This window comes from Mixophyes fleayi, chromosome 5, assembly GCF_038048845.1.
Source record: "Mixophyes fleayi isolate aMixFle1 chromosome 5, aMixFle1.hap1, whole genome shotgun sequence".
NCBI classification, from domain to species: domain Eukaryota; kingdom Metazoa; phylum Chordata; class Amphibia; order Anura; family Limnodynastidae; genus Mixophyes; species Mixophyes fleayi.
This window is the reverse complement of record NC_134406.1, coordinates 122257566-122282516: the sequence shown is the minus strand read 5'-3', so window position 1 is coordinate 122282516 and position 24951 is coordinate 122257566. Positions and strand designations below refer to the sequence as shown.

Sequence of the window (24951 nt, the reverse complement as noted above, 5' to 3'; positions counted from 1 at the left end):
TATCTCAACAAACGTTTCTGCTTTTGTTATTCTGCATGGTTAGTTTACTGTGATTGACGCTTTTAAAATTAGTACTGTAAACACAGTAGTCTGTCTTGAAATGTATTTAATAATTTTTCCTCTTAGATCTTTTGCGCTTTGGAAATCAAACATGCCATGATTCCTATCAGTGCTTTTTTTTACATTTCTATCTGCTTATAATACCCATGCAAAACCAAATACAATATTTCTTATATCATGGTTTGTTGTGATGCCATATTTAGTTTTAAATTTTAGTTAACATTTAACAAGATTTTCTTTAATCCCTGCCTTATTATTATTATTATTATTTATTTATTTTTCTGACACTTAGCATATTTTCAGTAATTGGCAAACTATGTCATCCTTAGATGATGACATCATTGTCTCACACTGCCAGCAGAAACAGCAGCAACAACTAAGGCACAAGGATCATATGTTCAGGTCACGTGTAAACTGCTTTGGAATACTTGGTAATTTGTTAGTTCAGGCTTTTACAGCAGACTCTTACCGCATGTCATCATGGACACTATGCAGATTCTACAGAGTGATCTAGAGCCTATAGTCGGCAGCTCCACAGCAGCAGCACTGATTGTTGTCTTATTGTGTGTCTGACTGTGGCTGCAGGAATGTTACAGACTGATTTTAGTCAGGTACTAAAATGGGTGCTACAGACAATCGTGTTATGCATCAAGCAGTTCATTATTTTGACAATGGATTAGGTACCTCTTTTGCCGATAAATAGCAATTTTACTCTATTGCTCAAGTTCCGCATGTCATAGGGGAAGGGGATGGTATTTATGGAGCCCTGGTACCAACAGGAACAAATTAATCATTTTTTTAGGACTCAAAAGACTTTTCATTCCATCATGTCCAGGCTATATGTAATGCAACTCTCCTCATCCTCAGCATTGCAACCATGTTTCCAGGGAGTGCCTAAGACTCCTTGATTATGAGGCAAACAGTAATATGGCATAAATTATCAGAGACAAAGAGAACATGCATTGCTATTAGGTAATATTTTTTTTATTAGCTATTATTAACTTGACTTTAGTAATTTAAGTTTTAATGGACAAAGAGCACTATAGTTGCCACAATGATTCATGTACTTTATTCTCATTTTCACAATACAGGTATCCTTTTTCTCATCATGTTCCTTGTACAAAATAATGTAGATAATTTAAATAGTCTACTGTACGATACAATTTAACCACATATAGGATTTATCCTAGTTTCAGGAGACATCATCTACTCTTTTCCACCATGAATCTACATTCTTAATTTACATCCAGCCACAGACCCACAAGATGCAAACATTCCTCCATCAGGTCAGTAATTGAAAAAAACATTTGGCTTTCTCAAAGTATGTTTTCATTGCATTGACTGGTGTGGAGGATCCCTTATATGTACACTGTATTCAACATTGGTCTGCATGCCAATTTTCATAATATTGCCATCAAAGAATGGGCTGTCTTTTGAGGAGGAAGTAGAAATTGTTGCAGAGAAACCAGAAGGTCATGATCTGTAAACTCTTCCATGGAAGAAAAGCAGAGGTTTTCAATAATACTTCAGTTGTAAGTGCAAACTAATAATACACATAATGAAACAAAAATACTGCATATTCTATTTGTAACTAAAACATATAATAATAGATTTTAAGCCATTCTAATTTTTTGCCAAATTTTGTATACATGAGCAAAGAACACACGCTGCTTGAAAATTTTGCAGAGATGTATTTGACCTCTACGCTAGCCTCTGGAAGAAGAGTAGGAGGCATAATATAGCAGCTAATTCTCATGATAATATTTGTTGTTTCAAAAATATGCCAAATAGGTCAGAATCCTAGATGATTTTGGATTCTTTTATTTAAAAATGTGTGATTGTTATTAGTCCTTATCCCCTCCCCAAAAGAAAATTGTAATTGATCATTTTAAGAATTTTATAAACTATAAGCAAACAAAATAATATAATGATATTAAAATAGGAGTTACTCAGGGAAAAGGTGTCTGAGGACGAGGGGAAAAATGATGAGGTGCCTGAGGAGGAAGCAGTGGCCCTGGAGGTGGCTAAACCATCAAAGAGAAACCTGGTTTATGGTAAATAAATGTATTTTATTCTCTTTGAAAACCATGTTTGTTTATGTAGGTATAACACTGTTGGCCTTAGATGAGTCAGTGTTAGCCAAGCCAAATAATTTTACAAGTGTAACTTCAGAGAGTGTGTTGATGTTTGCAGTAATTGAACTCTAATAGATTTTTTCCCAAAAAATAAACAGTTCGTGTTTGCTCACAAAAACAAGTTTGGGACAAATGTACATTTTTGCAAAGTGCACTTCGATGCCTTTCTGCAAAGAAACATATAGAAGAAATGGGTCAAAGTAGTGTAATTCATATAGGTTTCTGCCATTTTGGGTGCAGTAACAGACTTGGAGCTAGATTTACTAACAGGTGTGATGCATGGTGCCTTGAAGCCGCCATGCATCGTGGCGGTTTTCCGGCGGGTTTGCATTGCAAACAGCCGGATTTACTAATGGGCGCATTTCAGCTTTAATTTGAAGCCACCGGCGATGTCACGGCGGCTTTGAATAGAACATGGCGCTTTTGCTTTAAATGACGGCGCTGTCGTGTAAAGGCGTTTTTTTTTGAAAATTACACCTGTCTCCTGGCTTGTTACTATTGCCTATTTTCAAACTCAGGAGATTTGACATCACAATCCCTATATAAACCACTGGCCTGACACTTTTTTCTCTGATAGGGTTTTGAGGAGTTTTGAGAGAGGAGTTAGGCAACCTGGCAGCCCGGACTCCTCTAAGGCGGCGTCACCAATTGTGGGGGTGTGTCTGTGATGCTGTGAACGCGGTGGGCCCACTGAAGCGGACAGTGGCACACTGCCGCAAGCGCTTCTCTGATATTAAGAGGAGGCTTAAAGAGAAGATGGCCCAGGAAAGGAGGTCTACAAGGCGCACGGGTGGAGTACACCACATATGAGGAGGAGCTGCGCCAGATAATGCAGGCTGAAATTGTAGAGGGCGTAAACGTGCAGGACACAGATTCGCCCTCTTTTGGCCAAGTAGTTGGTGAGTGATTTGTTTTTTTTACCCTAACAGTTTTTCTCTTTTTTTAAATGCTTTTCTCTTTTTTTAAACTGCTTTTCTCTTTTTTTTAATGCTTTTCTCTTTTTTAAACTGCTTTTCTCTTTTTTTAAATGCTTTTCTCTTTTTTAAACTGCTTTTCTCTTTTTTTAAATGCTTTTCTCTTTTTTAAACTGCTTTTCTCTTTGGAAAAGTGTTTCTTTATTTGTTTTGCATTTTTTTTTAGTTTTTCAAAGTGTATTTTTAACGCTATTAGTTTGTAAAGGATGTTTTTTTCTCATAAAAAACAATTTTTTTATTCGCAAACACATTTTTGAAGTAAACAGTATATTTGTAAATTGCTTTTTGCTGCAAATACATTGTATGCTTTTTCTAATACATCCAGATTCGCCAGGACCGCAGGTAACTCCCAGTCCGAGGTCTACACCTCCACCTTCAGCGAGAGATTCAGGCTCTGAAGAGCAAGCAGGTGCGTGGTCTCTGTTTGGGGAAGAAATAATGGAGTTAGATGTTTTTCTGTGCAAATGTTGCTGTCCATGTTATATTTAGTGATTTTTATATGCTTTCCAATGAGAACATAGGGCTAGATTTACTAAACTGAGGGTTTGGAAACCTTGAGATGTTGCTTATAGCAACCTATCAGATTCCATTTTTTTTTTTTTGGCCATTCTGCAAAATGTCAGCTAAAATCTGATTGTTTGCTATAGTCAACATCTCCACCTTTTCAAACATGCAGTTTAGTCTATGTTCCCCATCATGTACTACACAGAGGGAGAAGTAAAATAGTATTTGCTTACCCCAAAGCACGGCCTTGCAGCATTTTGCTGCAAGCACCCTCAATGTTTGCATTTTAAATTATTTACATTTAGATCCCTTCACTGTAACACATAGGCAAAATGAGATTTTACTCCTAAAACATATGTGGAGCATCCTTCAGCAGGTCGCAAGAGGACAACTAATCTGAAAGGTAGACATTGGTAACCATTATTTAGTTGTTAAAGGTTTTTGTTTTTGGTACAGTGTCCAGAATTCAATTGACAAACATGTTAGTTCCTATATACTTACCTTGGTTATTTCACCACAGGAACCTCATCATCTCTGCAAGGCCAGCGCCAGTCTGCGCAGATGTCACCTTCTGACGACACACAGGAAGACACAGTCATCACTTTAGAGATAGTAGATGTCCCCGTGTCTATGCGCTAGGAACAAGCAACTGCCCCTGCGGAACAGTCATCCGAGCAACAAGCTGCAGCTCCTCGGATGGATACAGGGCGAGAAATGGCCCAATCCATTGCAAATTTCCAGGCACAACAGTGTCAGTTTATGGACAGCCAAACGAGACACATGTCACAAATTGTGGCCCATTTGAGGCGGATACACCGCTCAAATAGTCAACTCCCTGCTGGAATCAACCGTCTGGCAACTGCTTTGGAACAAACTAATGTGCAGCTGGCACAAATGACTGGGGCTGTGGAGGCCTTACATTCCACAGTACGTGAGGGGAATTCCAATGTCACCCGGCTGGCAGGGCAACTACATTCTGAAATTGTAGCCCGTTTACCGACACCTATGTCTTCAGCCACCACCAGTGCCGCTAGTACGCCTACCACATCTCTACAGAGTACTCCTCCAAGGAGAGGTGCTCGCACCAGGGGTGGGCGAGGGAGGGGAGAGAGTGGCACCAAGCATAGCGATATGCCTGCAAAAAGGCGTCGCTAGTACAATGTTTGTTATTGCTTAATGTTTTCTAAAGTTTATATAACCATTATACGTTATTATTTATTGTGTTCTGCAATAAATGCAGTTAAATTTCTATTGTGTCAGTCTTTCTTTTCTGCACATTAAACAAGAGTATACTGATTTTTTAAAAACTATGCACTGATTTCACTTAAACATTGACCTCTGACTGTCACATTCCAGGGATGTTCATATTTACCACATGAGGAGTACACACTATCCTCTTTTTAAAGGTTCCAATTTACAAAACATTTTAACTACAAAATAAACATTACACTCACATAAAACATTTTAGAGCAATAAATGTTTATCATACTATGTACTTACACGTAAAGTAGTTTGTAATGAGACGGTCTCTAATCTCCCTTCCGCCCTCTGTGCTCTGCACATCACCAGATGTGACACATACCCCCTCTTTTTCACTGTCTACTGCAATAATCGGTGGGGTAAGTTGATGTAAAGCCAGGTTATGCAGCAGACAGCAAGCCAGGACAATCTCAGATACCTTTTCAGGTGCATACATAAGCACCCCACCAGATTTATCAAGGCACCCGAACCTGGTTTTCAAGAGTCCAAACTTACGTTCTATGACACCTCTAGTGGTTATGTGTGCCTCATTGTATTGGTGCTGTGCAGGAGTCTGAGGATGCAGCAGAGGAGTCATGAGCCAGGAGCGACACCCATATCCTGAATCTCCTGCAATAAAAGTAAAATGTTAGCTACCATTTAATTTGAGCATGTTGTACAGCAGTTAGCATATGTGAGTCCATTTGAGCAAGGATAAGGGATATATAAAACATGCAAAGTACATACCCAAAAGCCATCCCTCCGGCATTTCACCACTTTCAAATTTGGCATAAAGGGTAGACTGTCTCAGGATAAAGGCATCATGACATGACCCAGGATAGCCTGCAACAACACTCAATATACGCTGGATAGCATCGCACACAACCTGCACATTCAGGGAGTGGTAATGATGGCGATTAACAAAAACCTCTGCCCTGTGGTGGGGTGGTCTCAGGGCAATATGAGTGCAATCTATTGCACCCATTACATTAGGGATACCTGCGACCCTATAGAAAGCTCCCTTGAGCTCATGCCACTGTGTCTCCTGGCTGGGGAAGCTGATATAGCTTGGGCACTCTTTTAAGGGCACCTAAGACCTGTCCAAAATGCCTTGAAAATGTTGGCTGCGTTATGCCAATCACTCTGGTGGACACAGATTGAAAGGAACCTGTTGCCAAAAAGTGAACTGCACACAGTAGTTTGTGTAGTCCTGACACTGCATTAGAGTGGCTGGTTGTAGGCTCCAAATCATCCTTCACTTGCTCATACAGTGCCATGAGGTTAGTACGATTGAGGCGAAACATTTGTACTACCTCCACATCAGCCAAAGACTCCAGATTCAAACGCACTGGAAATGCACGTGGAGTGCGGGGTCTTTGCAGGCTCCGCAGAACAGATGCCAACTGCTGTTCATCCTCCTCCTCCTGGCGCCTTTCTGCCTCCATCAGGTAAAAAGCTGCAAACATACACTGGCAAGAATGCACCACATTACCTGCAAAAGCCATTCTCCAACAAACCCACACCTGCCAAATAATGAGGGGCCCTTTTTGTAAGCATCATGATTAACTGGTGGGAAATAGACAGTGATTGTCTGTGATTGCTTCAGGCAGAATTTTTTTTTTTCACATGTGGATTGCATTAGCATTAAAATAAGGGTTAACTATGTAATGCAACAATTCCCATCCTAATTTCTTTGAGGCAACAGTATTCTAGTGGATTTTTGGAAAGTAAAAAACAACTAGAAAAGGAAAGGTGAAATGAGATTTTACTATGCAATCATACTGGGTGAAAAAATAATGCAAAAAAAAAATAACAGTAGCCTGAAATTTCATGACACTTTGCCCATTTTCTATACACAGTCCTAATGGGTCATTGGACATGAAATAGTCCTTTCTCTTATGGTCTGATTGGCAAAATACCTGAAACAGCACACTGTTGGAACCATCACGCCGCTCACAAGCAGCGCTTTCATTTTGGTCTTTTGAATGGTGGTTTTCCGGCGGCTTTATAAACCCCCTAATAGTAAATCCGGCTGTTTGTATGTTGAACATTGTTGAAACCGTCATGGCGCTTTATACAGAGGCGGGTTTGAAAACATCTTTTCTGGTCGTTTGGACGGCGGGTTTAGCCTTAGTAAATCCGGCAATAGCTAAACCACCACCAAACCCGCCGAAAGTCAGCGGGTTTACAAACACGCCTGATAGTAAATCTAGCCCTTGGTGTCTTCTGCACAAATATAGTATAATTGTTGCTTTTGTGCCTGTAATTGATGATTGCATATCCTAAAAGATATAGACAATAAAAAAATACTATCATTTGAGTAAAAAAATGATGTATATACTCTATAATATTTAATTAGTAAAAATGAATGATTATTGAAACACTAAAATTTTCATCCACAGATGCTGCAGACAATAAAATTTGGCACTTTCCTGGTATCTGGAGCCATTTATAAATTTACAAGTTAACCCGTGCATGATACTCATGCATTCTAGTCAAATCAAGCTACTTAAGGTGTTAAAAAGGTTCTTGTCATCCATTTGGGGCTAGGCCAGGCCTCCTCAGGGGAAGAGCGTTACTTCCCGACGTAAGCGCCCTTTTTTGACGTGGTTTTGTCCACATGTCACCACCTCATCATTCTTCTCCATCACCTCATCCTTCATCTTCATCGCCACATCCTTAATCTCCATCGTCTTACTGTTCTAAAACCTCTCGATACACAACGTTTCTGCTAAACACCTTATCGCTGTGCTCAATCAGTCTTCCTTGAAGGGCAGTATTCATAACCTGCACTTTCACATCACTGCTTCTCCGTACTCGTGAAAATGCGACATACAATTTTCCATGACCAAACACAGGCTCTGGTAAATAAATACCCACGCGGTCAAGAGTTTGAGCCCTCAACTGGTAAATTTAGCCTTTACTACCCCTCCCACGAGGGGAAGGGGGGATGATGGAAGTTAGCGGGTTTCACTATTATCATTTTTTTGTCAAATAATGTCAGTATACCAAATTTCAGGTCAATTGGATGGGCTCTTTCTGAGAAAATAGTTTTTTCCACACACTAACACACGCCGCTAGGCTTATATATATTAGATGCCTTGTTTTTATTTATTTTCTGGAGACCAGAAAATTTTAATTGCGTCCACAAGTGAATCGAATACATTGTCTTCTCCAACTTACAGTCTCCAAATGAATAGAAACAGCTAAATACAAATTCAAATGCTGCCGCATTGTTACTCTGTGTTGTTTATTCTGCCATTCAGTGGATCCCACATTCGTTCGACACTGTGAGTATGGACATCAGTGTCAGGATCGACAAAATTGTAGCGATGAATTACTTTGAAATGTTGAAATCCGGGCTTTTCCAGTTCTTCCGCCATGTAGGCGCACCAACTATCCAAGTAAATTATAGAACCTCTTTCGATATTGTCGAAAATCGCGGTCATTAACTTTTCCGCACTGCGATCATCCACTTTTACCAAAAAGCACTGGTATATCTCCAGACAGAGTCCAGTGAAGATACACAGAGGAAGCACTCAGCCGGCATTGTTCTTACGCTTAGTGAACAAGCTCTCGACGATAAATCCTTCGCATCCGATCTTCTGTTTTGGCTGTCGATTGAGATACTCAGCGCAGATTTCTCGCATGTAGTTACAGTCGACGGTTGTATATTTGTTCATGCCCAAATCCTCTTTGCACAACTTGATCAATGTCAATTCCTTGGCTCAGCAATAGACGAAGCGAACGGCTTTCACGAATGGTAGACGACTGTCAGTGAACCAATTTCCCTGGCTGATGTTGACCTTCTTTCGACAAGTAGATTTTCTACAATTCCGGGAAATACATACACCAAGTAGAGCTTCATTTCATGATTTCTTTGACACAGCATCCTAGTTGGCAGTATTCCTTTCTTTTGCAAAAATACCACAGCCTCTCTTTCAGTAGAAGGCAGAGTGAATAAATTCATTTTTAAATGTCTGTTGTATTTTTTTTTCTTCTAATGCCTCCAGATAACAATAAAGTTTTAAATGTTGGTTGAATTACTTTTTTCAAATAATTTGAAAAAATAGCCATTTTTTTTATGTGATACTTTATGTGATTTTTGGGTTCTGAACATGAAAGGTTGCAGATCACATCACTTTTTCTGCAAAACGTGTATTTATCAATAAGTATTTTTTTTCATATTCTTTAAACTAATAAATGTATTCTGCGTATATTTATTATAAAACATTGTCTTAAATGAATTCAGTCATTAGTATAGAACGTTGCAATTCAGTTCATGTCATAAAACTTCCCTCCGCCCAGTGCCAGATTAAGATCCACATGGGCCTGGAGCTGAAATGTACAAAGGGCCTAAACCCCATACTGTCTAAAGGAACATTGCACAAACACAACAACTACAACTACACGGTGAGCTGGCGAAGGTGGAAACAAATACAACAGATGCAACACAGTTTTGCCCTGTGCCGGCTCATTTTAACCCCTGCCTACCACCACATGCATACACACAGTACACACTACACACACACAGTTCATATACAGTACACACTACTAATACAGTACAGTTTACTAATTGATGATATTCATTAAGTAGCCATCATAGAATAATTACAGTACCAGTCTTCATGCAGCAGCAGCTCCTTGTGTAGTCTGGGGGCGGAGCTTGTGACTGTGAGTGGCAGGCTCAGGACCTCGGAGAAGGAGAAAGCTGAAGGGAGGGGCGGCCACCACACTGCCTGCACGGTTCTGCCACTGATCTCAGCTGAGAGTGCTGGAGCATTTTGTAACGAACGCACCTGTTTAATGCTCGAGTTTTCATCTGTGCCTTTCGAATAGTTGAAGATGGCGTTGAGACAATGTAAAAATAGTGCAGATGTCTTTTGTTATATTTATGGACAATATATTATAGAAAAACAAAGTACAAACATAGGTGATTTCATAAAAAAGGCATATTTTGCTTATTTTGGAATAAAGATATTACATCAAGATAAAGAGTGGGCTCCGCACAAAGTTTGTTCGGCTTATGTTGAAATACTTCGGAAATGGATTGCTGGTAAGAAGAAAGCTTTATCTTTTGGTGTTCATATAATATGGAGGGAGACAACTAATAATATTAATTGCTGTTTTTGAGCAATTGATGTTAAAGGACATAATTCTAAAACCAAGCACAAAATCACCTTCCCTGTTGTCGAATCAGTTACGAAACAGGTACCACATGAACCTGAATTACCAATACCTAATCCACCTACAGATATTGACAATATATTGTCACAAACTTCATCTGATGATATTCCGAGTAGTGGTGAAATATCTCATGCAGAATGTTCAGGTAATACACTGTGACCGCTGAAACAGAATCAACTAAATGATTTGGTGAGGGATCTTCCCAAAGATGCAGTCGAGCTGCTGGGATCTCGTTTGAAGGAAAATAATTTATTACATCCCAACACTACATATTTTTGGTATCGACGAAGAGAGGAGGAATTTACACATTTTTTTATGTAAGAGGACAATAACGTTTATTGCAAAGATATCAAAGGCTTAATGCAAAAGTTTGCTATTGATTGCAACCCGGAAGAATGAAGGATTATTCATAGATTCTTCAAAAAGAAGTTTAAAAGCTGTTTTATTGCACAATGGCAACACGTATGCGTCAATATAATTAGCACATTCAGTCTATCTTAAAGAAACATATGAAAATTTGAAAACTGTTTTGGAACTGATTGGATATACAGGACACAACTGGTTAATATGTGGAGATCTTAAAATTTTATGCATGGTACTTGGCCAGCAACAAGGTTACACCAAATTCCCATGTTTTCTCTGTAAAATGGGATAGCAGAGCTAAAAATTTATATTAGCAAAAAACAACTGGCTAGATCGAAAAAGTTTAGAAATTGGAATAAATAATGTCATCAAATCCAGTTTAGTAGATCCAAATAAAGGTTTACTTCCACCTCTACATATAAAATTAGGACTGATGAAAAAATTTGTAAAAGCACTGCCTAAAGATGGAGAAACTTTCAAATATCTATGCACCAAATTCCCTAACATATCCGATGCTAAACTGAAGAAGGCATTTTTACAGGCCTTGACATTAGAAAGTTAATAAAAGATGAACATTTTGGGTATGTAATGAATATTGTGGAACTTTCGGCGTGGACTTCGTTCAAACAAGTGATTTCAAAATTTTTACCAAATGTCAAGGATCCAAACTACAAAGAAATTGTCAGGGAAATGCTAGTTACAGAAACCTTGGCTGCAATATGAGTTTAAAGGTACATTTTTTGAATTCCCATATTGAGCATTTCCCGAATAATCTCGGAGACTTCAGTGAAGAACAGGGTGAACGGTTCCACCAAGACGTTAAAGATGTAGAACAAAGATACCAGGTTTCTTGGGACGTCAGTATGGTGGCTCACTACTGCTGGATGATACACAGAGACGACACAGAAAAAACTTATAAGCGAAAAGCAACAAAACTAAGTTTGAAGACAAAAAAAACAAGATATTAACAATTTTTTCAATAATTATGGTTTTGTTTCTATTATTGTTTGATTTTATTGTTATTTTATTATGTAATTAAGACAAAAAAACAGTGATATTGTGGTGCCCCAAAGCCCAGTTGAACAGCACAGAGGAGTGCATAAGCGCTGTTAAAATGCAGGGCTACAAGGGGTTAATTGTGCTCCTGGAGACTTGTGACCAGGAGTGATTGACAGGAGGAGGATGAAGGCCCTCATTGGCTGGGGGAGTAACAGGAAGAGGATGTGCAGGAAGGAGGAGAAAGAGAGAGCAGCATGGTAGAAGGAACAAGGGGGGCTGAGGTGCAGCCGAACAGAGAGAAGATAAGCTGCTGCCAGAACTGGTGACATTGCCAGCAAAGCGGACGGAAAACAGCTGGGGACACGCAGTGGGGCACCAAAGACAGTCTCCACTAACTACAGAACCCTCTCAAGGTAAAACCCTAGCCTGCAGTGTATTGCACACACCCCAGGGTCAGAGGGAAGAGTGATGAGAGAATCTACCCAAAACTGCCATTGCATTCTTGTACAAGGAAGGATTGTGAGAGTTTTTCCCCCAGATCATACCTTTACACAGGCTGCAGGGAACAATTAAGCTATATCCTATGTCTTGCTGATATCTGGACACTATCCCCTGTTGCAGAGCAAACGTGCTAATATAGATTCATTGACTGTTGAGGGAACAGCGCCATCTTGTGGCTGAACTGAGCAACAGCCCTGCTTTCTACTATAATACTTAACCCTTCTGGAAACCTCTGCAGGACATTGGAACACTACCAAATTCCTGTGCACAGGTCAGCCCTGGACTGAGTGAAAAATATGGTAACGTTACCGGGGATAATATTGGTGCACCAAATGTTTTAGATGATGTTAATATTATGTGATTTACCTAAGAGTTGATTTATTGATATTGAAGGTGTGACATTCAGCGTTAGCGGTACCGCTGCGATTCAAGTTAACCCAGAGGGAATAGCACAGTACCCCAAACTCCTGAATAAGAAGGAGCCCTCTAGTGGGCGCGGTAGTGACCGTAAGAGTCTTGATGGGTTATTATTGATGGTTCTTGCATCATCACCAGTCAGATATTGTTAACTTGAAAGTAGTAACTGTGATTACCAGTGTGCCTTATAAGACAATGTGCATTGAAGATGTTATCGCTATTGTGCCTTATACTCACCAGGTGTATGTTATATGTTAAATGCTATTGTGCTCTATGCTGAGCAGACGCATTATTTTGTCATTACTATTGAGCTGAAGAGGTCAGTGGCGCGGTGGCTTACCAAAACTATCCTTACCGCATTCTCAATAAACCCAAATTGTTTGACCAATCCTTGTCTCTTTCATTGAAGTATTTATCTCCTGACCACCGGATATCCGAACAGAAAAGATACATAACTGGACACCACTAAAAGGAGAGGTGAGAGTATTCCAGGGAGGATCTGTGGATTCTGTTTGTGAGTACCCTAAGTCTACTATGCACATAGCCTCATAGAAACACCATTCTCAATATCCTAGGTAGGATATTCATAAATTAATAAAGCCCCTAGTGGCCAGTTATTGTAATCACTGTGTGGGACAACTGTTCTGCCAAATCTATAGAACATTACTGGCCTCAAGTGTCCACCTATTGATATTACAGTTTGGGCCAACTGCACTGTTAAATCAAGCGAGCTCACTCCTCATCTGTATCTATCTATCTATCTATCTATCTATCTATTTGTCACATAGTCATGAATATAAACCCACCTTCAGTATGTGACTGTCTATCTATATATATATATATATATAGATATATATATTCACACAGATAGAAAGAAGTGTATTATACAGGAAATTATTGGCCTGCAAGATTTAAGTGGGGCAGTGTAATTGATCATTGGATGGGTGGGCTTAATATAATTTTCCTATTTCTAGCCTTACTATATGTGATTGGTGTATTTAGATGCCAAAGGTGTCTGGATCCATTTATTAAGGTAGTATAATAGATGGTAAACATTGAATAAATAGCACAAATGATTAATTATTAGCAGGGCACTTTGGGAGTCAGATATTGCCTACATAATCTGGCCACACACAGGCTGATGGTGTCGTGAAATATCTCTGATTGAGGGGACTGAAAAATTGGGTACTGACCATCAGATAACTATTTGAAAATACTTAACACTCCTCACCCACCCTGCCCAAAAAAATTGTGTGAAAGAGTACATAGAAAATGTTCTTTTCTTTTCTTGATCTAACATAGTCCAGATTGTGGGTTAACTCTTTCTCGAAAGCATAAAAAAAAGAACACTTTTAAAACCCTTTATACATCATGGGCCTAATTATTTTTTTTTCCTTTAAAAAAGCCCGTCATTCGGACATACGTAGATCTATATTCAACTACAAGCAGATCTGAAGAAACGTCTCTTGTTGAATATGGGTTTAGGTACATGCTGCTTTGACAGACACAATACATTGCAGCAGGGTCAGACTGGCCCGCCGGGGGACCGGGCTATCCCCCGGTATGCCCCGACCCTGAATCGCACCCCTCTTCGTTGGTGGGGGGAGCGAGAAACTTTAAAAAGAAAAGAAAGAAAATAAAAAACACGTGACTGTGGCGCCTGCTCCTTTCGCACTGAATGTCGGGCGTAAAGTCATCATGCCCGACATTCAATGAGGAGTGCCGCAGAAGACAGAAGAGAAGAAAAGAAAAGAAAGAAGCAGATAGAAAAGGTAAGTGAAGGGGGAGCATGGCAGATAGAAGGGGGAGCATGGCAGAGTGAAGGGGGAGCATGGCAGAGTGAAGGGGGAGCACAGACAGCATGGCAGAGAGTGAAGGGGAAGCACAGACAGCATGGCAGAGAGTGAAAAGGGACAAAGAGCATGGCAGAGTGTGAAAATGAGAACAGACGGCATGGCAGAGTGTGAAGAGGGGCCATGGCAGAGTGTGTAGGGGGGCCAAGGCAGCATGGCAGAGTGTGAAGGGGGGGCCAAGGCAGCATGACAGAGTGTGAAGGGGGCCAGGAGAAGGGGGGAGAAAAAGCAGCATGGCACAGGGTGATGATGGGGGGCCAGTAGATGGGGGGAGCAAAAGCATTATGGAGGGCGCACTGTGATCATAAGGAGGCACAGCATGGTGATTAAGTGGCACAGTAATGTGTGTGTTATGGCACCACAGTCTTGTGGCAATGTAATGTGTGTGTGGTAAGTGGTGGCTATATAATGGGTGCTATTTTCTTTGTAGGGTGAATGTGGGGCAATTTAATTTTATAGTGAGGATTATTAATTTAAGATGGGGTGGTTTGGGGGCTATTAATTGAATGTGGGGCTGAGTTTAGGGAGCATGAGGTCTATTTATTAAATATATTATATTTATTATACGTAAATGCGATTAATTTATTACAGGGGTTCTCTGGAGGGAGGGAAATAGGTTTATTAAATGGGAATACTATTACTTTAATGTTGGGGCTGGAGGAAGGTCTAAGTATTACTTGTGGGTTCTAATGATTTAACGCCGGGGCTGGTTGAAATTTTCTAAATGTACCCATTATTTTCTCCAAATAGGGCCCTCAACATTCCAGAATCCAGACAAGCCGCAACTAACGAAACCAGCAGCTACAGGTGGTAAAAGTGACAAGAACAGGTAGGACAGTCTGTCAAATGTTCTGAGTCTAGTGCAGGCTTGGCTAACCTGTGGCACTCCAGGTGTTGTGAAACTACAAGTCCCAGCATACCCTTCCAGCAATAAGCTGCTATATATTGGCAAAGCATGCTGGGGCTTGTAGTTACACAACACCTGGAGTGCCACAGGTTAGCCAAGCCTGGTCTAGTGGGACAATCCAGATTTTTGGTGAGGGTTCTGCCCAATCTAAGGGGCAGATCAAGACTGTGTACTCTTTATACACACACTGCATTCTTTATATACTACACTATGAAATTAATGTAAACAACTGTAAAAAAAATGTTGTTTTTTCCATTTTTTTCAATGAAATACATTTAACTTGATGTTGTTAATGTCTACTGTACATAAAATGCATTTTTACAGTTGCTCCAGATTGCAAACACATGTTCTATAATGCATGCTCGACCATCATCACTATCACCCATCACTTACACCTGACCTGTAGCTGGTGCAAATGATACAACTGAAAAACACGTAGCTTAGAGATGCCCAAAGCTTGAATCAGGTGCACCTGCCTGCGCTCAATCTTCGCACGCTCTTACAGTACATTGACTACGTGCATACACCAATTCCCCTCCCCATTCTGCCCATGAATCATCGGCTGTCCTTTTGCACGCGAAGATGAATTGGATGTTCCTGCATTCACTGGCATTTAGTATGTTTCTGGGCATGTGCAGTGCAATTTTACACAAAATAAGGCATGTATTGGCATTTACGTTCTTTCATGAATCAGGTCCCATATGGTTATCTAGATGCCTCAGTAAATAGATTTGAATAATCTTAATGTATCATATGGCTGCAAATTTAAACCATTGAGTGGACCACAAGTCAAATCCCACCGTGAGTGACAAAAGGGAGATGTTAGCTGTATTTTTGTTGATAGATTTCTGTGTGCATTTATTAATGAGTTATATCTGGTGAACTGTCCCTCCAAGCACATATATTTTTAGAACAAACTTACAGATTATACATTGAGCCATAGGGGTCTATTTAACACTGGCGTCTAGTGGCTGGCAGAGATACAAAATATTCTGCCGCTGGTATTTATGAAGGCAGGCCTCACTGGCAAGCTTAATGCTACTATGCATGCGCTGTTAAGTTCGCACATGCGCATTGCGATGGAACAAAATGAGACTTCTCCATCGGAGATAGAGACCATTAAGACTCCATTGAAAAAGTAAGCAAACAGGAAAACAGCTGTTTACTCCGGATTGTTGGCTCATTGCATCTTAGTAAATAGACCCCATAGACATAAAGACTTGGAGGTATATGTTGTGATACAGAAAGTTATACCGCCACTATTTAAGAATACTTACCTGCCGTGTGATCCTTGGTGAAAAACTCACTCTTCAATGAAACTCTTGTTTCATTGCAAGGGGACATTGAAGTAGTGGAGCTGGTGTACTGTGCATGCGCAGATCTTTAGTTGCGTATTCACAGAAAAGTCACCTTTGATCTAAAGAGTGGAAGAGAATGCGGCCAGCGAAGAAGATCCTCTTCGGCGGGACTGCACTGAATTGTAAAACGTAAGTAACACCATCTCAGGATGGCGTTAGGTTTTAGTGCTACTGGTAAAAAGAAAAGATTGTTTGATGAATAGATTCAGTACACCATCCCCATAGAGGTCTATGGGGATGATGCTAAGCAGCTGAAGGCTGCTTAAAGCCAGAGAAATCTCCCTGATTCCTTCAGTGTTAAGCGTTTGTTAAATGGGCAAAGCAGTGAAAGATCCTTTTTCCATCACTTTTGCCAGATTTTAGGCTTTTCGTTTTTTTTATAAATAGACCCCTTAATATCTTTCACCACTTTTAATAAAAATATTTTGTTAACATTACTGTTGTGTTTTCTTTTCTTTTCTTAATCTTGCTGCTTAAGAAGCAAGAAGAGAAAAAAGAGAAAAGGAAATTAGAAATAGGAAAACTGATCCCCATCTTCGCTCTCTGCTGCTCTACTATTGCCTATAATCATTTGATGCTCCAGTGAGTATTTGCAGAGAATTCAGGAAATTAAAAAAGGGCAATATTCAGCAAGATAGTTGTGCGAGGCAAACATCTTGTTGACTTTTTGTAGCGATTCCATAACCTGCAATTCATATCGATGTGAATAATTTTATACACATAAACAGAGAGAGCTGAAAGTTATATTACAAAAATAATAGGAGCAGTAAATGTCAGTGGTGGGGAGGAATTGATGATACTTAAGTCCTGGACAATGTATCAAATATTCAATTAATGGAAGACAGGTCTCTCAATCAGAACATAGGATTAATTGTATTAAGGTAATGGTCTTGGTCATAAAAACTATTCATTGTTTCTTTACCACATTATAACAATGAGCAATACCTAAAATTCCATGTATGGAAAAAAAATCATCCTGAGTACAGGAATATGTGGTCCAGCAAAAATGATAGCTTAAAGTGTATATTACTGTTAAAATCTGACCCTGCTCTTATTCTATTCAATAGACTAATTACCTGGTGGAGTTTGAAATGTTTATGCTTTTTTTGGGCAGAATCAGGGCGTTTTAATTTTCCATTCCTGTGTATCTTGATGTGACGGCTCAGTTTTTCCTGGCCTAAATGTTTATTAACTTGATGAGATCAGAGATTAGGAGGAGCAGTCTTGGAAGGAGAGCAGTGAGGTATTGCTCAGTGTGACTGGATCACTTATAAATTACTTATGGTATACATTTATTTAAAGGAAATAGTGCAGGGCGCTTATTTATATAATTTCAAATGCACGTATTTTTTATATTGTGTGTATGTTGGTAAAGGAGATATCTTTATTTCTGAAACCAGGGGAAGAAATTTGTTTGTTTTAACTTTGCTAGTGGAAATGCATTATATATCTGATACAATAAGCCTTTGTGGAGGAATTCTTTTGTGTATCTTGGAGTACTGAAATGACTTGTTTGGGGTGTTGTGACTTTCTTTGGGAATATGTATTCTGCAGCTGTCTGAAGAAAGGACCTATGTTAATCTCATGTTAATTAGACCTTCTGATGTGTGAGGGTCCAGCACCTGTGTCAGGTATTCCTTACCTGTCCGTGGCGATCGCTCCAGGCTCAGTACTTCCGGGTAGTGCTGCTGCAGTCACATGATCTTGGCGGTGGGGAATTCAAATCTCGCTGCTACTTCTGCCTCACTCTGACACTCTCCTGTGTCAGAGCAACACGTTATCTTGGCGTCTGGCTGTTCCTGGTTCCTGTGCTTCCCCTGTGTATCCTTCTCTGTGTATTCCTGCTGTGTACCGACCCGGCTTGACAGTTGACTATTCTCCTACTGAATCCCTGTCTTATATGCACCGGCTTATCTACTGTGTACTAACCCGGCTTGACAGTTAACCATTCTCCTGCTGAATCCCTGGCTTATATGCACCGGCTGATCTACTGTGTACTGACCCCGCTCTGTCATTGACTACTCTCCTACTTATTACCTGGCTCACCTGAACCGGCTGATCCACTGTGCACCGACCAGGCCACGGGTCCTGACTCTTCTTGTGGTAGTCTCCTCAAGATTCAGTCTTGGAGCAACAAGGTACGTCTGACCTTCATCTCTGTGCAGACAGTCTCTGCTAATTACCCTACCTGACGTGGCCTTAAACCCTGTTCACAGATCCATTCACCCTCATCTACCTAGCTATCACGTCGGTGGGCTAACCTAGGGGCCGCGACCTGCGAACCTCCCGCAGCAAAAACCATCCTGCCTTGCAGCGGTTCTTGGAGAAGACCAGGGGTTCCGTTAGACTTAGCGCCCTGGGAAGGTCAGTGCCAATACCGACTGGTAGTCGTCTCCCGTGAGACGTAAGAGTTTGCTCTGACCATATATATGGATGGATCCAGGAATCCCTCTGCTAGAGAGCTGCTGGAGCATCTGGCCGCTAGCGTTGAGGAACAGGAGAAGAATCAGACCCAGCTGTTGCAGTTTCTTCAGAGCATGTCCGCCCGGTTAGACACTCTCCAGAATACTCTCTCCAGAATACTGCTCCCTCTCCTAGCAGCGCTGTGACACCTGCTCCTGCATCTTCGCATCTTCGCATCCCAAATCTGCCCAAGTTTGACGGGGATCCCAAGGCATGCCGTGGATTTTTAAGTTAGTGTGCCATTCAGTTCGATCTTCAGCTTGGAGACTTTCCTACAGAAAAAACTATGGTGGCTTATATTATATCCTTATTATCTGGACCAGCCCTAGCCTGGGCATCTCCTATGTGGGAGCATAATGCCCTATGTTACACAATTGTGCCACTTTTCTGGAGACGTTCCGGCGCATGTTTGATGAACCTGAACGAGTATCCAGTGCAGCTACTGGTCTTTTACGCCTTCATCAGGGTACGCCTCCCTTACGACAGTACGCCCTCCAATTTCGCCCTCTTGCGGCTAAACTCCATTGGAATGATGAGGCTTTGGTGGCTACCTTCTGGCAGGGACTGTCCGAACGGATTAAGGACGAATTAGCAGGTAGTGAGCTTCCTACCTCCCTGGACGCATTGGTTTCGCTTTGCAATCAAATCGATATACGCTTCCGTGAACGTACCCAGGAGAAGGAGGTTTCCCGTCATCCGGGGTTTCGCTTGGCCCCTCGCTTTCAAAGCCCTATGGTTCCTTTTGAAGAGCCTATGCAATTAGGTAGAGTACATCTCTCTCAGGAGGAGAGAGAGAGAGATACTTCAAGAACGGGTTATGTTTATACTGCGGGGAACCAGGACCTCTGCTGCATACTTGTGCCAAGCGGCCGGGAAAGGACAGAGCCTAACCGGTTCCGGAGAGGCCAGGTTAGGTGTCTCCACTTCATCTCCTGTCGATTCCTGTTTCTCTATTCAGGTCCTTCTACTTTTTGAGGATACTCAACTTTCTCTTCCGGCACTCAATGATTCCAGGGCTGCAGGAAATTTCTTAAGCGCCGCCATTGTTCGCAAATTGGGTGTACCCACCCATTCCCTGGATCCTCCCATGGTCATCACGGCTATAGATGGCAGTCGGATAGTAGGGGGATCTATTAAGGAGCGTACCATTAACCTCTCACTTCAAATTGGAGCCTTGCACACAGAGACCATTTCCTTCCTTGTTATTCCTGAGGCCATCAATCCTTTGGTGTCAGGCCTTCCCTGGCTCAAACTTCACTCTCCCACTCTGAATTAGCACAAAGCTGAAGTCCTTGCTTGGGGGTCAATCTCAAATCAACTGCCGATGTGGCGCTTCACTAGGTTTGCAGCCAAATAGGTTTCCCTGAAGACCCACTGATTCTTCAAATTACAACATATGTTAAACAGATGGATACCTACATATAGCGCTGCCTTCACGCACACCAGATGTACACTGGAAGATGGATATGTGGAAGGCAAATTTCAAATGATTCTGCGTGGTATTGCCTCTACATGCACTTGTAAACGGTTGTGAACGAACTTTCACAATGATTGTCTTTACCACTTTCCTGAAATAAACGGTATTTGCATACACAAAAAACACAGAAAGAAATGATAGTGTAGTCTGTATGACCCAGTGCATAAAAACATCAAATAGACATATGGTTTAAAAGTCCAAGTATGTTCCCATGTGAAATAGTGTTACACGGCACCCTGATTTCCACTCGTGACACCTCCCTTATGGGTATGTGCTTACTCAGACTCAGCTGTAATCTCGCTCTTAGAAAATGAGTTGACCTCCTCTCGCTGTCAGACTCCCCACTGGCGAACTTTCTCACTCAAAAATGAAAGAAGCATATCTAGCATATTACCCTTTATTAAAACAAATGAGGGTAAAAACATAAAAATGAACCAATCCCTGTCAGGCCAGATGGTCGTTGTTTTTCTCCCGCTTCAACATGATCATCACGTTCAGGACCGGGTCCAAGAACAAAAAAGCGGACGCTCTGTCCCGCTCTTTCGACTCTACCAATGCTGTGGAAGATTCTTCTAGACTTGTTTTGGATCCAGAATGTATTGTGGCTACTACCCCTACTCACCTAGTTCCCCGGGGGAAGACCTTGGTTCCTCTCCACTTGCATTCTAAGCTTCTCAAATGGGCCCATGCCTCCCGATTTTTCCGGTCATGCGGGTATCCAGAAGACCAAGGAACTAGTATCACGCATCTACTGGTGGCCTTCTATTCTCTCAGATGTACAAGAGTTCGTGGCTGCATGCCCCAACTGTGCTCAAAATAAAGTCCCTCGGCAGGCTCCTTATGGGTTATTGCATCCGTTTCCCATTCTGGATCGTCCATGGAGCCATCTCTCCATGGATTTTATTACCGATCTTCCTCCTTCTAAAAGGTTTCTCGGTGGTTTGGGTCGTCACTGACCGCCTCTCTCGGGCTGCTCATTTTGTGCCTTTGAAGGGTCTACCTTCTGTCTCTGCTTTGACACATATATTTGTAAAAGAGATCCTCCGTCTTCATGGTTGTCCAGATGTGAATGTTTCTGACCGTGGAACCCAGTTTGTGGCCAAATTTGGAGGGCATTTTCTCGGGTCTGTGGGATCAAATTGAACTTTTCCTCTGCCTATCATACTCAATCCAACGGCCTCACCGAAAGAACCAACCAAGAGCTTGAAAAATTCCTTAGGTGCTACATCTCTGCCAAACATGATGACAGGGTTGATTTGTTGCCTTGGGCTGAGTTCACCCATAATAATCACTCTCATGAGTCCATTTCGGTGTCTCCTTTCTTTGCTCTCCAAGGGTTTCATCCTAAAATTCCCCCTTTTTATGACTTGCCTCCCTCCGGAGTTGCTGCTGTTGATTCCCTCCTTCAAGACTACTCCTCTCGGTGGGATCTAATCAAACGTAGGTTGTTTCAAACTTCTACTGCTAGCAAGAAATCTTTTGACAAGAGGAGAAGACCCACACCCTTTCTGTCTCCCGGTGACAAGGTTTGGCTGTGTACCCGAAACCTTTGTTTGCTGGTTCCTTCTAAGAAATTTGCTCCCCGCTTTATTGGTCCTTTCACGATTTCTGATGTCATCAACCCGGTGGCTTTTAGATTGAGCCTTCCCCCTAATTTGAAGATTCCAAATGTGTTTCATGTATCCCTTCTAAAACCTCTTGTCATTCACAATTTTTCCTCTTCTAGGAGACCTCCCGCTGCTCTTCCCACGCAAAATCAACAATTCGAAATCAAAGAGATTCTTAACTCTCGCATTTCCAGAGGTTCTTTACAATTCCTTGTTGATTGGAAGGGTTACGGACCTGAGGAGTGCTCCTGGATTCCCGCTAGGGACCTTCATGCACCTAGGCTTTTAAGGAACTTTCACGCTAGATTCCCTTCGAAACCATATAGGGCGTCCGGAGGCCACCCCTAAAGGTTCCTTACCTGTCCATGGCGATCGCTCCAGGCTCCGTACTTCCGGGTAGCGCTGCTGCGGTCACATGACCTTGGAGGCGGGGAATTCAAATCTTGCTGCTTCTTCTGCCTCACTCTGACACTCTCCTGTGTCAGAGCAACAAGTTATCTTGGCGTCTGGCTGCTACTGGTTCCTGTGCTTCCCCTGTGTATCCTTCTCTGTGTATTACTGCTGATCTAGTGTGTACCGACCCGGCTTGACCGTTAACCATTCTCCTGCTGAATCCCTTGCTTATATGCACCGGCTGATCTATTGTGTATCGACCCGGCTTGACATTTAACCATTCTATTGCTGAATCCCTGGCTTATATGCACTGGCTGATCTACTGTGTACTGACGCAGCTCTGTCATTGACTACTCTCCTACTTATTACCTGGCTCACCTGAACTGGCTGATCCACTGTGCACCAACCAGGCCACGGCTCCTGACTCTTCTTGTGGTAGTCATCTCAAGATTCAGTCTCGGAGCAACAAGGTACGTCTGGCCTTCATCTCTCTGTAGACAGTCTCTGCTAATTACCCTGCCTGACGTGGCCTTAAACCCGTTCATGGATCCATTCATCCTCAACTACCTTGCTATCACGTCGGTGGGCTAACCTAGGGGCCGCGACCTGCGGGCCTCCGGCAGCAAAAACCATCCCGCCTTGCGGCAGTTTTTGGAGAAGGCTGAAGGGTCCTTTAGACTCAGCGCCCTGGGAAGGCCAGTGCCAATACCAACTGGTAGTCGTCTCTCGTGAGACGTAACAACCTGAAGGCACAGGAAGGTTTCATTAAGTCTTGCTACTAGATTTCCTACATCTAACACAAGATGCAGGAAATCACAGCAAGTTTTGGCATATCACAGATAAGTGTAAATATTGTTAGCTTGGCATTGCATGTAAATCCATGTTTGGGCAAACAAATTGCATCCTGATTCTAAAAATAGCTCAGACCTCAGGGGCCTGGCTTACCCTATGAGGCTGTGTTCAAATCTGTTAAAAAGCACTGTCTTGTATTGAAAATTGTTCTTCTTGTTTTATCTGACCTGCTCTCCGGTACCTTCCACCAGGGTGAGCAAATAACTTGCTTCAAAGACCTGCTTGGAAACTTCTCTATCCCTGTGACCTACAGATTAGACCAAAATTCTAATCCGTTCCCGGCTGTTTCTGAGATTTGGACCCAGATTTCTGGTACCACCACTCTGCCCTCTACCCAGCAGCTCTGGCCAGAGTGATTGGCCATGGGGGATCCATCCACAGCAACCCTGATCCATAGGAAGTGGTCAGAAGTACCAGTCCAGGTACACCAATAACGGGGTACACTCGCAGCATCAGTTACTCAGAAGAAACCCGGTACTGGATGACGGTAAGGAGTCCAGTGATGGCAGCATTTGTAAGCCCCTCATACTGCAGTTAGAGGGCGCATTTGGGATAACGAAAGGGAACAGTGGCAAAGTAAGCCCAGCCGGTTCCCAGCAGCAACAGACGGTGGCATCGGCGGTCCATCCTGTCACACTCAGCTTAATAAGATTAACCTCACGTGTATATAACATGTAAGCTCTCTCTAAGCTCTTGTGTGCCCTCTAAATAAACGATAATGAAATGATAAGCAATACAATATAATATACTATTACAACTGTCCCTATAATTACTCTATACAGTAGTCTCTCCCAGGTAATAAATGAGAAATAACTGAATATATGAACTTGGTATAAGTGGCAGAAGTTTGCCAATTAACAGATATAATGGCATGACTTTGTCACTGAATTGATCACAAATCATAAGTGTCTATTATAAGTCATGTAGCAGTATATTGCACATTCTGAATATATATATATATATATATATGCTCAGGCTCGGTTCCCAGAGAACAACACACCCGAAATTAGCAGATCCTGAGCCAAGCCAGCTCGGTACTTTCGCGCACCCTCGTTGCAAACGAGGCAAATCCTTATCATTACGCCATTGGATCTCGCGAGCTTTGGATTCAATAAGTATCACCCTCCACGGTGATCCAGCGCCATTTTCCAGAGGGACACAGAATGGATAGCACAGTTCTTGGCAGTCTATAGTGCAGTTGGGCAGCGTCATAGGTAGAATAGAAAGAAGAGGGGTAGCAGTGTTCTTCAAAGTGTCCAGTGACATACAGGAGAGCTCCATTGCTCCATTGCTAATTGTCATTGTTGAATTACAAATAATAGGTCTAGCAGGCTTGGTCTTCTAAATCTGCAGTCACATTGTACTATGTTATATAGGTAAAACACAAAGAGGAGAGCTCCATTGCTAATTGCACCACTTTTCTTTACTGACACTGCTGTGTGGCAATGTTTCCTAGATGTGCTAGGAACTGCCGTGTGTTTGACTCATTGCTTTGTCGCTTGCTCTGTCGCTTACCGTCCAGCCAGGTCGCTGCAGTCTTTGTTTAAAAGTGTATGAAAATAATATTGTGACCTGTGAGGTGGTCAAAATTGACTGCAAACGACTTGAAATTAGTGTTATTCAGGTTAATAATAATGTAGGGGTAAAAAAACCAAAATATGT

General features: G+C 41.8%; 1 protein-coding gene and 1 long non-coding RNA gene across 14 annotated transcripts in view; both read left to right on the top strand.

Annotated features, from left to right (window-relative positions):
• LOC142158631 (poly(rC)-binding protein 3-like) overlaps positions 1-24951 on the top strand; it is a 1531228-nt gene that overhangs the window by 53313 nt on the left and 1452964 nt on the right. The window lies entirely within an intron of this gene.
• Positions 2649-4922, top strand: LOC142157735 (uncharacterized). The gene is made up of 3 exons (XR_012692592.1): positions 2649-3094; positions 3495-3578; positions 4194-4922. It is a non-coding gene; the product is annotated as an uncharacterized LOC142157735 (long non-coding RNA).